Raw genomic sequence first — 10460 nt, 5'->3', positions numbered from 1 at the left:
AAATCAAGTTTGCCTTGACAAGTCTTCTTGTGCAAACAAGTTTACGGAAAAAATTTCTACTCTTTACACAGGAACACGTTGAAGCAATAGAATAAAAAAAGTTAGTTTTCAACAAAAACGTGCTCATGTCAAGAATTAGCCGGTCAGCCTCTAGCCTTGGCGCTCTTAAGGAAAAAAGGCAGACAAAATCTACAGAAGGATCTTGCCTGTAACCTCGCCGAAACCACCGTTACACATATCTGACACATAGTGAGGTTCTTCGTAACGCAATCATTTTTTCCTGGTATAGATGAATACAGTATGTTATCACGTGGGCATCACATAACGACATAAATAAAAATCAAAATAATAGTATATGTGGCCCGAACGTTCGCCTGTTTACGTCATATTATTTCGTAATGGTCAGCTCTTCCAGTTTCATGCTCTGACAAGACATTAACTCCTAGATGGACGATTCTTCAACATTTTTTCATCAATGGCAACGAAAATGTAGAAAGTTTAAATATCATTTACAACAAAAAAAGCGAGAGATATGACTCTCCAACAATCGTTCGTTCAAATATTAAGATTGTCAGTTTAATATTAAATAATCTGTGAGTTGTTCACAGTTGTCCTCCGTAGGACAAGAAAGTTACCGTTAAAATATTGTACTACGACTGGACAAACTTTATGTGTTTCTAGTTATGTGAATAATCCGATGACTGATTTGATGTGTGATATGAGTAACCAGGTTCAAATATTAAAGAAAACCAATTCACTCAGTGACTAGTAAATGCTTGAACTGTTAGGAATAAGGCGAAAATGGGAAGAGAAAGCTCAAACACCCATTTACAGATAGCTTTTAGTGGCACCCAACTTCAATTAAGTGCCCCTCATCTCAGCGTGGTTCTGGGGGCAATGTACCGCCACTGCCTCGCATCCAGACCTTTCTCATTTTGCAAATTAGCACGCCAAGATGAGTGGGTATTACACCTTCTCACGGTGCTTTCCGCTTCGTGCTCGTTCATTGCGACAGGCGTGTGGAGAAGGAAGGCATTGCTACGATCGCAGACGTTTCGAAGATGTTTGAAATTTGTTGCAATTTGGTAACGATTTCGGTGAAAAAGTATCCATTAGAGTGACGTTTAACAAGGAGCCCGCATTACGAATGACATTAAAACTACTTTTCATTCGTTGTCCAATGACTCCACCAAAGGTAACACTTCATTGTCAACCAAACGAAAATAATACTTCACGCCTGGCTAAACCTTTTGCTACGCCTTCAATGTAGACGTCGTGTAATTTTTCTTGTTCGATACAACCAATCACAGAACGCAGACACCAATGACGTACGAAAACTTAGTTTTAGCTCGTGCTGACCTCTGATTGGTTGATTTTAATTTTAGACGTGAGCATTCACGCGCGGCTCATCAAAGTTTGTTTAGAAACCTGGATAGTTTATGTTAAAAAAAGGTGTTAAAAGTTAAAATTGCTAAATGCCGAATGTAGGCATATATAATGAAGGGAGTCCTCATAGGGTTATGGCCAAACTACGATTGCCTTTATTAAGCAACCTCACTGGACTACAAACAGCATGCTATTCGCCCGGCAGCTTTTTTAGATTTCAAAGAGGCCTTGGCTGTTAGAACTTCGCTCCGACATCGCACTGAAATAGCAGCTGGTTTACACGTGCGACTTGAAGTAGAAGTGCTCAGTTGCATCATGTTATTTTACATGCCGAAGAAGCAATCTGAGCCAAAAGAGGCGGAATTCTTGAGTACTGGAAGCCTTTTCAGGGCACCAATCAGCTTGACGATATGTTTGACAGAGACGACATTTAATTCGAGAAAATAAAACACTTTCTTATTTTTGCAGTTGAAAAAAGTCATCTCACAGACACCGTGTTACATCCCTGGGGAAAATCGACCATGTTCTCCATCAGCAAGGACTGAAGAGCAAATACAGGAACAAATAGCAGCAAAAAACAATGATACTAAAGATATTAAGATTTAACTTTTTATTTCTATAGTTAGATACCTTAGTTTCTTTTTTTACATTCTGACAGCACACAATATCATCTACCTTCGCTGGCTATACTAAACAATTAGCATTTTTTTTCTTGGTTACAATGTTCAATACAATGGTTAGAAACAGTCCCACTCGACAATCGAGCAAAGATTGCTTGGGATGCTGACTCATTAGAGTCCGAACGTTGGGTCAATTTGGGATTATTTTACTCAAGTTTTTTTTACTATGTACTTATCAACTTAAGGTCTCAATTCATCTCTCCTGGTTATCAATTTAATCAGCAAACAATCATTGTTGTAGGGTTTTAGTTCAGTTCAGTTCGGTTTATTGTTTTGCCATAAAAAGTGTACAAATATGAACTATTATTATTTAACACTAATGGCGAGGAAGCCCAAGGGAAGCCACTGGGCTTATAAGGAATGGGCTCCCTCAGTTAAAGTAATTGGAACAAAGTATTATAATAGTTATACATGGGACCAAAATCGCAGAGCTACAGTAAATCTTAAAATATATTACTTGGTTATGTTAATCATAGTTAGGCTAAGAAAAGCGAAAATGAAAGTAAAAAACAGAGGTAAATAAATAGATAAATAAATAAATAAATAAATAAATAAATAAATAAATATATAAATGAATTTTATGATAAGAGGAATGCTTTCAGCTTACTACAAAAGGAAGCGGTACTTGTTGCATTTCGAATTTCAGGAACGAGAATTTTTTTCAGTTACGAAAATTAAGACACAAACGTTGACAAGAAAGTGGAATTCGTATATTTGCATCTTTTTCTTCCTTGTTTTTTTTTTTTTCGAGCGGGCCTTCGTTTTCGAGTGGGTCTTCGTTTTCGAGCGGGTCTTCGTTTTCGAGTGGGTCTTCGGTCTTCGTTTTCGATACTACCTCATTTCACTGGCATATACATCAGTTCCATTGAAAGATTGTAACATAAGCTCTCTAGTTCGCTTACACATTTTACACCGACTGGAAAGAACTTTAACGAGACGCAGTCGTTCGTTTTTACAAGATGTCGTGCATTCAAAACACTACCAATCAGACAACATCGTGTCAAGCTACGGCTAACAGCAGTTCATTTTCCCTCGCTTCTGAACCAGCAATTGTGTTCAGTCTGATAGCAGCCCTCGCTTTGGTTGGAAACTATGTGGTTTGTCGAGCAGTATGGAGAAATCCTGGCCCCAAACCCAATGCACATTACTTAGTCAGCAACTTGGCTTTTGCTGAAATTGTCAGCATGGTTTGTTTGGTATTTACTTTTCACGCTTACGAACCGCCATGGTCTTGGAAGCTGGGGCATGTGATGTGCAAGATTCTGGAGCCTCTACAAGTAGCAAGTCTGCTGGTCGTCACAACAACTTTGGCCATCCTTGCTCTCTATCGCTGTGTTTTGCTCATCAAGCCAATGGTAACAAAACCAACTCGTAGACAAACATGCTGTGTTATACTTGTTTCGTGGGCGGGGGCCGTTGGGCTGTCAGTTCCTGCAGGACATTTTCGTGTGGTGAATTCATACGGAGACAAAGGAGAGATTCATTATTGCGAAGAACTGTTTCCTGAAGGCTACAAGCAATATTTATTCAGTCGTTCTTTTCGTCATCAACTTTGCCCTACCACTTGTCATTATGGCGATTTCTTACTCGTTGGTCGGCAAGAAGGTCAGAGAGCACATCTTTGTGATAAAAAGGCTTCAAAACGAGCAGGGCATGGCGCTCTCGTCCGTGTATCGGACAAAAACTGTTGTAGAAGAGATACAAGAATCCGAGGTCAAGAAAATAGGCGAAAACCAATTAGCAGCAAATGAACTGTAAACATTGCAGTCGACGCAGAAATGGCGGCCAAGAAATCACAAAGCTCACACAGCCGAAACAACAGAGACACTATCGAACTGGAGAACGATTTGCTCCGAATGGTCTATGCATTGGTGCTAGCTTTCATAGTTTGTTATATCCCTTATCAAGTTCAGTTTCTCATGATTGAATTTAATTTTGAGGCGTTCATATGGTGGCCTCATAGCTTCACTTTCAATAGGCTTGTCTTTACCTTAACCTGCTTACCAAGTGCCTTGCATCCCGTTTTTTACGGAATGATGAGCAACTTTTATCGTAAGGCTTTTTTCAAAAAGATAGCTTGTAGATCTACCAAATAATTAAACTCCAAGCTCAGGTTCAGACAAGCAAGAGAGTCGAGGAGTTAAGGAAGACTTTGAATGTGCTCAAATATTCATTAGACTCTCATTTTCATTTGCTAGCGAACTTTCAAATACTGTTATTCACTTTCTCGTCCTTCCTTGAGATTTTAAAAACGATAAACTGTTGTAGTCTTTATTTTTTGGGCTTTTTCTTGGTCTGGATCCAGTGCCTTAATTTCTGCAGCTTTCAGGGCTAGTTACAATGAGTGTCTTGTCAATTGGCTACTACATATTGAGTAAGATGGGAAAAGGAGTCGACATATTGCTATTTTTAGTACTTTGTAGCTGATGAATTTGTTTATTTTATTCTAATTTATTATTTATTTTATTTTATCTTCTTCTTTTGTTTTACAGTATCCCTGTCTTGTTTCGTGTTATGACCAGTTTGTTTTACGGCGTTTTCCTTGTTTCGTTGTGTGTTGAAGCTGTGTTGCTGTGAGGCTGCCCTGTGTCCTTCTGTGTGTTTGGTATGGCGGTTTTCTTTCCCGATGTGTCAAGGCTGTCTCGTGGTCTGTCCTTTTCGTTTCCAGGTTGTTTTATGTTGTGTTTTCCTTGTTTCCTGATGTGACTAAACTTTCCCCCTCTCTTACAGACCATTTTTCTGGCATTAAACGATTGATTTCAGGCAAGAACTTAAAAAATAACACCGACAATGGTTAATTAAATATTTTATTCGAACTTGCTCTTGCTCCTTGGAGGAAAGCCCCGGGCCAGCGGTACCTCATAAAGGCCTCCCTGGCTGCGCCAAAAGCGAGCGTTGCTAAATACCGAAGGCCTTGTAAACAGAAAGACGTCAAATTGCACTTCGTGATCTTTTGAAAAAGCACTTAACCAACTGCCTGCCTCTTATATTCTTTTATTGTTTTATTTTATTAGCTTCAGCAGGAAAAATAATGTGAATACAAATGAAAAGGAAAAAAGATACAGGCAGGAACGCTACAACAGCGCGAACCTGTTACTGCGGGCCCAGGACACATAAAATAGGATAAGATTATGCTAGGATAAAATAGATACAACAGTTTATGTTTCTCATTAGGTTGCGGGCTATGTTGCATGAAGTACTGATATGGACTTGAAAGATCGAGGGTCTTCAGGGTCGTATGATACTTGGATCGGCTGGTGCGTAGTAACGTTTCATAAAGGCTTTGAGTTAACTGAGTGAACAGTTAGTCCAATATCTTGGACTAAGGTACTCCATATCCTAGTTGTTCTATTCCAGGAAGACCTTTGAAAGGACGTAGTTTTAAACTTATAATAAAGAGAGTTATGTTGAGGTGTAATTCGCCGGCGAGACATGGTGAACCAAACCAGTCACAGCTTTGAAGAAAAACACCATATATAGCTGTTCATGCAAGTAGAAATGGGGAGAAGGTCCAGTTTGATGAATTTATCCTTATAAACTTATTGACAGGAAAAAAACAGATGAAGGATGTACTTTGTAGCTAGTTACTGCAGTCGCTCCGTCTTCCGAATCAGGCCCTTCGATCGAGATGTGCATACCTAAGTAGCATACCCGGTCCCGGTTGTTCAAAGAATTTAAGCTTTTCCTTGTCTAAAGATATTGGTATGATGGCAACGGGACAAGTGATGGGCCGTTCTGAGTTCATGCATGCCTCATGTCAAAATTGTCTTGCTTACCTCATTAAATAATTAGAAAATGTCTTTCTCGATTTAAGTGACCGACCTGACAAGTTTGAGAGCTCATCGAATCGAAGAAAAGCAGCAAAAGCTAGCAAACATACATAAAACAGAACAAGAGCGAACAATGTCGGTCATAAAGAAAAGTCAATATTTGGAAATAACTTATTGTTCCAGCTGTGGAACAGTATTTGGCTCCTTCTTAAACTTCTGGTGAGCCAGTTGCATTCATTGAGTCCCAGCGAGAAAGTCCTCCACCAACGGATGATCTGTTAGAGGTGGCTTACCAGCAATCATCGGTTGGATCCTCGAACGGTCGACTCCCGAGGAGAAACTTTCTTGACGTGAGCTTGGTGCTTCGCTTAAAGAGACCGGAAGAGACTCGGCGACATGCTAAGTATCCTTCACGGTCTAAGGTCAGAATCACGAAGTTTTCCTAAGTTAAGATGTATCCTATGTATTGTGTCGTAATAAAATACTATTGTGGGACTAACAATAGGCTATTGTCAAGCAACGATTCTTACGGATCAAGATAAGGAAGGTTTGTTGAATCTGCCCCCTGGAGTCCGGGAGTGCTGTCGTTGACGTGAAAACATCATTCTGTGGAAAACAAATCAAACAAAACACAAAAAACCACAGAAGATACGAACACAGTCAATATAAAAAGAACAACAATAATGACTAAAAAATCAAACAAACTTGAATGCTGAAAGGCGATACCGAGATGAAAAACCTTGAGTTTTCACACTTGTGTACTCCAATCACACTTTCTAGACACTAGTAGCATGGGCGGCCGTTACCACCAAAAATACATGAAATTCAAACGGTACAGACGGACAACAAAGAGATGGTTCAAGTGTTCATTACAAAATAGCACAGACAATTGAAAAGTGGCACAGCCAAAGTAAAAACTGTTCAACTTTCTATACTGGAATAGGAAAGTGTAAAACGAAACGGTCTAGCCAAAACACAAACAGACTAGCAACTCATATCGAAGTAGAGCATGAAATAGTTAAACAGTCGAGTCAAAGTGCGAATAGCTCACCCTTCATTTCCAATGTAGAACAGTCAAAACGAGAATGGACTAGTTCCCGATGTCCAAACAACACATTGTAATCGCGAATGGTACAGCGTAACATGAAATGAATTAGCGATGCGTGAAATAGCTGAGCGTAATGTAGAATGGTTGACCGTAGCGTCAAATGACATAGCGTTTCGTGAAATAGCTCAATGTGATGTCGAATAGCACGGCATAACAACCGGTCCAGCATAACTTGATATGGTATAGCTCAACAAAAAATTGTTTGGCAATGCAACGTGTTTTCGTTTCCATTACTTTCTCTCCCGCAAAGTCGATCAGTCGATTGGTAAAACAAAAAGAAGAAGAAATAATAGTAGTGAGGGAGGGACCACGGTTTCCGGATTTTCGCGATGGTTTCTGATTAATACGCGGTGGCATACATTAACGACGATGACGTCACCGCCTATTGTCTTGATCACTCATTATAGGATGACGTCATATTTTATTTTAGCCTTACCAACAGGTTATGAACTGGTTTGACAGGTTTATCAATGATGTCATGCTCTATTTTTAACTTATGGCAGTCATGGTCGGTATCACCGGTTTGACAGGTTTTTGAAGTTATTTTTGGATACATGATGTCATATAGTACATACATAAATACTTTATTGTATAGCTCCTCTTTGGAGGCCCTTCCGCCATACGTGAAAATAAAAATAAAAATAATTAAAACTATTAACATTTGGATGGTAACATAGAGAGAAAGAAAAAAAAAATACGATAATGAAAAAACTATGAATTGAAAAGATTCTCAAAAAAGTCTCTTTTTAAAAACGCTAAGTTTTCCCGTGTCTCTGAAATGCTTTGATAAATTATTGTAGATTTTTCCTCCACGGAAGGCGAAAGCCCTTTGGCCACTCGCAAGCTCCAGGACCTGTGTGTTTAAACACGCACAATTTAGGAGCAAGGAATTTATGAACCGGAACATTCTTAGTCCGAGCGCTGAGATAAACAAAGCCAACAAAAGACTGTATTAACTCTTTAATCCTCAACAAAGCTCAACCTGAAACGAATCTTTTTTAGTCATTAGGCGAGAAAGGTGCTTAGTTAATTTAGGCGAGAAACTCACACGACAAATATTTTTCATTATCTCCGAGTTTTCGGTAAAAGTCAGGTTATATAGAGTGTCAGAAAAGGCCAAACACAGGCCAGAAAGGCCATAACCAGGCCTGAAAGACCAAAACCACGCCAAAACGGCAAAAAAGAAAACAAACGGGCCATTCGTCGTTATGTGTCTTTATTTTAGTCAGACACACGCGTGGGTGTCGCGCGTATTTGTGTTTTGTTTTTTCTAAAAAGACTTCCGAATGCAGATTCTTTAGCTTAGAAATTGTAGATCCTGGAGCTTGCGAGTGGCCAAAGGGCTTTCGCCTTCCGTGGAGGAAAAATCTACAATAATTTATCAAAGCATTTCAGAGACACGGGAAAACTTAGCGTTTTTAAAAAGAGACTTTTTTGAGAATCTTTTCAATTCATAGTTTTTTCATTATCGTATTTTTTTTTCTTTCTCTCTATGTTACCATCCAAATGTAAATAGTTTTAATTATTTTTATTTTTATTTTCACGTATGGCGGAAGGGCCTCCAAAGAGGAGCTATACAATAAAGTATTTATGTATGTACTATATGACATCATGTATCCAAAAATAACTTCAAAAACCTGTCAAACCGGTGATACCGACCATGACTGCCATAAGTTAAAAATAGAGCATGACATCATTGATAAACCTGTCAAACCAGTTCATAACCTGTTGGTAAGGCTAAAATAAAATATGACGTCATCCTATAATGGGTGATCAAGACAATAGGCGGTGACGTCATCGTCGTTAATGTATGCCACCGCGTATTAATCAGAAACCATCGCGAAAATCCGGAAACCGTGGTCCCTCCCTGACTACTAATAATTCAAAGCAACCCTTGTTTGTGCCTTCGCCATGAAGGGTTCAAAGACATCTCTCTTTTGGAGGGTAATTTAGATGCCAGAGTGACTTTAAGATGTGCACAAAGCACATCAGCTTGGACTCAACAGATGAAAGGGGACAGGTAATCAGAAACATTTTATGGTAGAAATTACAGCTTTCCATATTTAAGAAAACTGACCACCAGGGCCCGGTTGTTCGAAAGGCGATTAACGCTAATCCCCGATTAAAAGTTAACTGAGGTTTTCATCTCGCTCCTTGATAATGCTTTTAAAGGCTAATTTTAAGCTTAGGGTAAAAGGAACGTCCGGGTCAAAACTGAGGGACAATTATCTTTTGGAAGCATCCTTACTGATTAGCAATTAAACTCCAATTAAAGTTCACGTTAATCCAGGATTAGCTTAATCGGGCTTTGAACAACCCGGCCCAGGAAGTAAGTTTTCCGACTAATCTGTGCCGGGGGAAGGGGGGTACTACCTTATAACCTATGTGCACTATATGTGGATATGTGCGGACCCCGAGGGTATGGTTTTTAGCCGTTTTGGTCTGAAATAGGTCATGGATTTTAAGCATTTTAGTCTGAAAGTCTGAAAACGGATTTGTGATAGTAGCTCAATTTGAATTTATATCCAATCTATACTGAAGTCATTGATTGTGCAAAGGATGCAATTCTAGTGTCCGCCTTAAGAGGTATATTCTACTGGAAGTTTGCTAAAAAGTGTCCTTTGTCCGCTTTAGAGAGGTATCCCCTTGTAGAGAGTTAACTTACAGAGAAATATGGGAAAGTTGGGTGGGACCAACCATCACTGTCTGCCTTAGTAAGGTGTCCGCCTTGAGAGAGTTGACGATACCTTCATGAGCTCTGGGAACGAGGTCGTGTTGCTTGCGATTTCGGTAGGATCGACTATGAGTAGTCTCACAGGCTCTTATTTTTTTTCGTTTCAGCAATAATACTAAGCGAGCAGAAAACTCGAGCGCGTACAAAACTCGCCTCCCGCGCTCCCTCCGGTGAGAAGACGCGATCCGCGTGATGAAGAGAAACCGCGTCGCGTATCCTCGCGAGAGGCGACTTTCGCGTTCGCTCGCGTGTTTCTTTCTTTTTTGTTTATGTCCTTAAGAAAACTAAACTACACCAGATCGAAGACAGGACAAAATGTGGCTGCTGATTATGAATTCTTGAAGGAGAATCCATTATTCCTTGTCTTTAGAATTCTTCTCGGACCTCACTCACAAATCATTATTTTTTTTTGGTAAATTTTTTAATTCACATCCCCGAGCCCCATGTAGAAATCCGTGCTAGTCGATGAGACTATATATCATGTTTATATTAAATCAAAGCAATTTTTACTTTCGAGGGTCTACCAGTTTTCGTTTCAGCGCGTTTCAGATGATCATGAGAAGGGTGTCCCTCTAACGATAAACACACTAAACTGAAGGGAATGATATTATTAGGAGGAAGTAGAAATCACAAGATCTACTGATGACATAACCATATAAAATCCATTTCGTTTAGTTAAGCAATAGACCGTACTTTCCAGAAGTTTACCAGCGTAATAAAACCACGCGGGATGTTGGGAAAACACGAGAAAGCTTGTAAATCACGAGCCGCAGGCGAGTGAG

General features: G+C 39.5%; 1 pseudogene; it reads left to right on the top strand.

Annotated features, from left to right (window-relative positions):
* The first annotated feature begins 2895 nt into the window (after nt 1-2895).
* Nucleotides 2896-4993, top strand: LOC146469004 (neuropeptide Y receptor type 1-like; annotated as a pseudogene).
* Nucleotides 4994-10460: the final 5467 nt, after the last annotated feature.

The sequence above is a fragment of the Pavona decussata genome, unplaced genomic scaffold, assembly GCF_977016875.1.
Source record: "Pavona decussata unplaced genomic scaffold, jaPavDecu1.1 SCAFFOLD_128, whole genome shotgun sequence".
In the NCBI taxonomy this organism is placed as follows: Eukaryota; Metazoa; Cnidaria; class Anthozoa; order Scleractinia; family Agariciidae; genus Pavona; species Pavona decussata.
The sequence above is the reverse complement of the archived record's forward strand: the minus strand, read 5'-3'. Positions and strand labels throughout refer to the sequence as shown.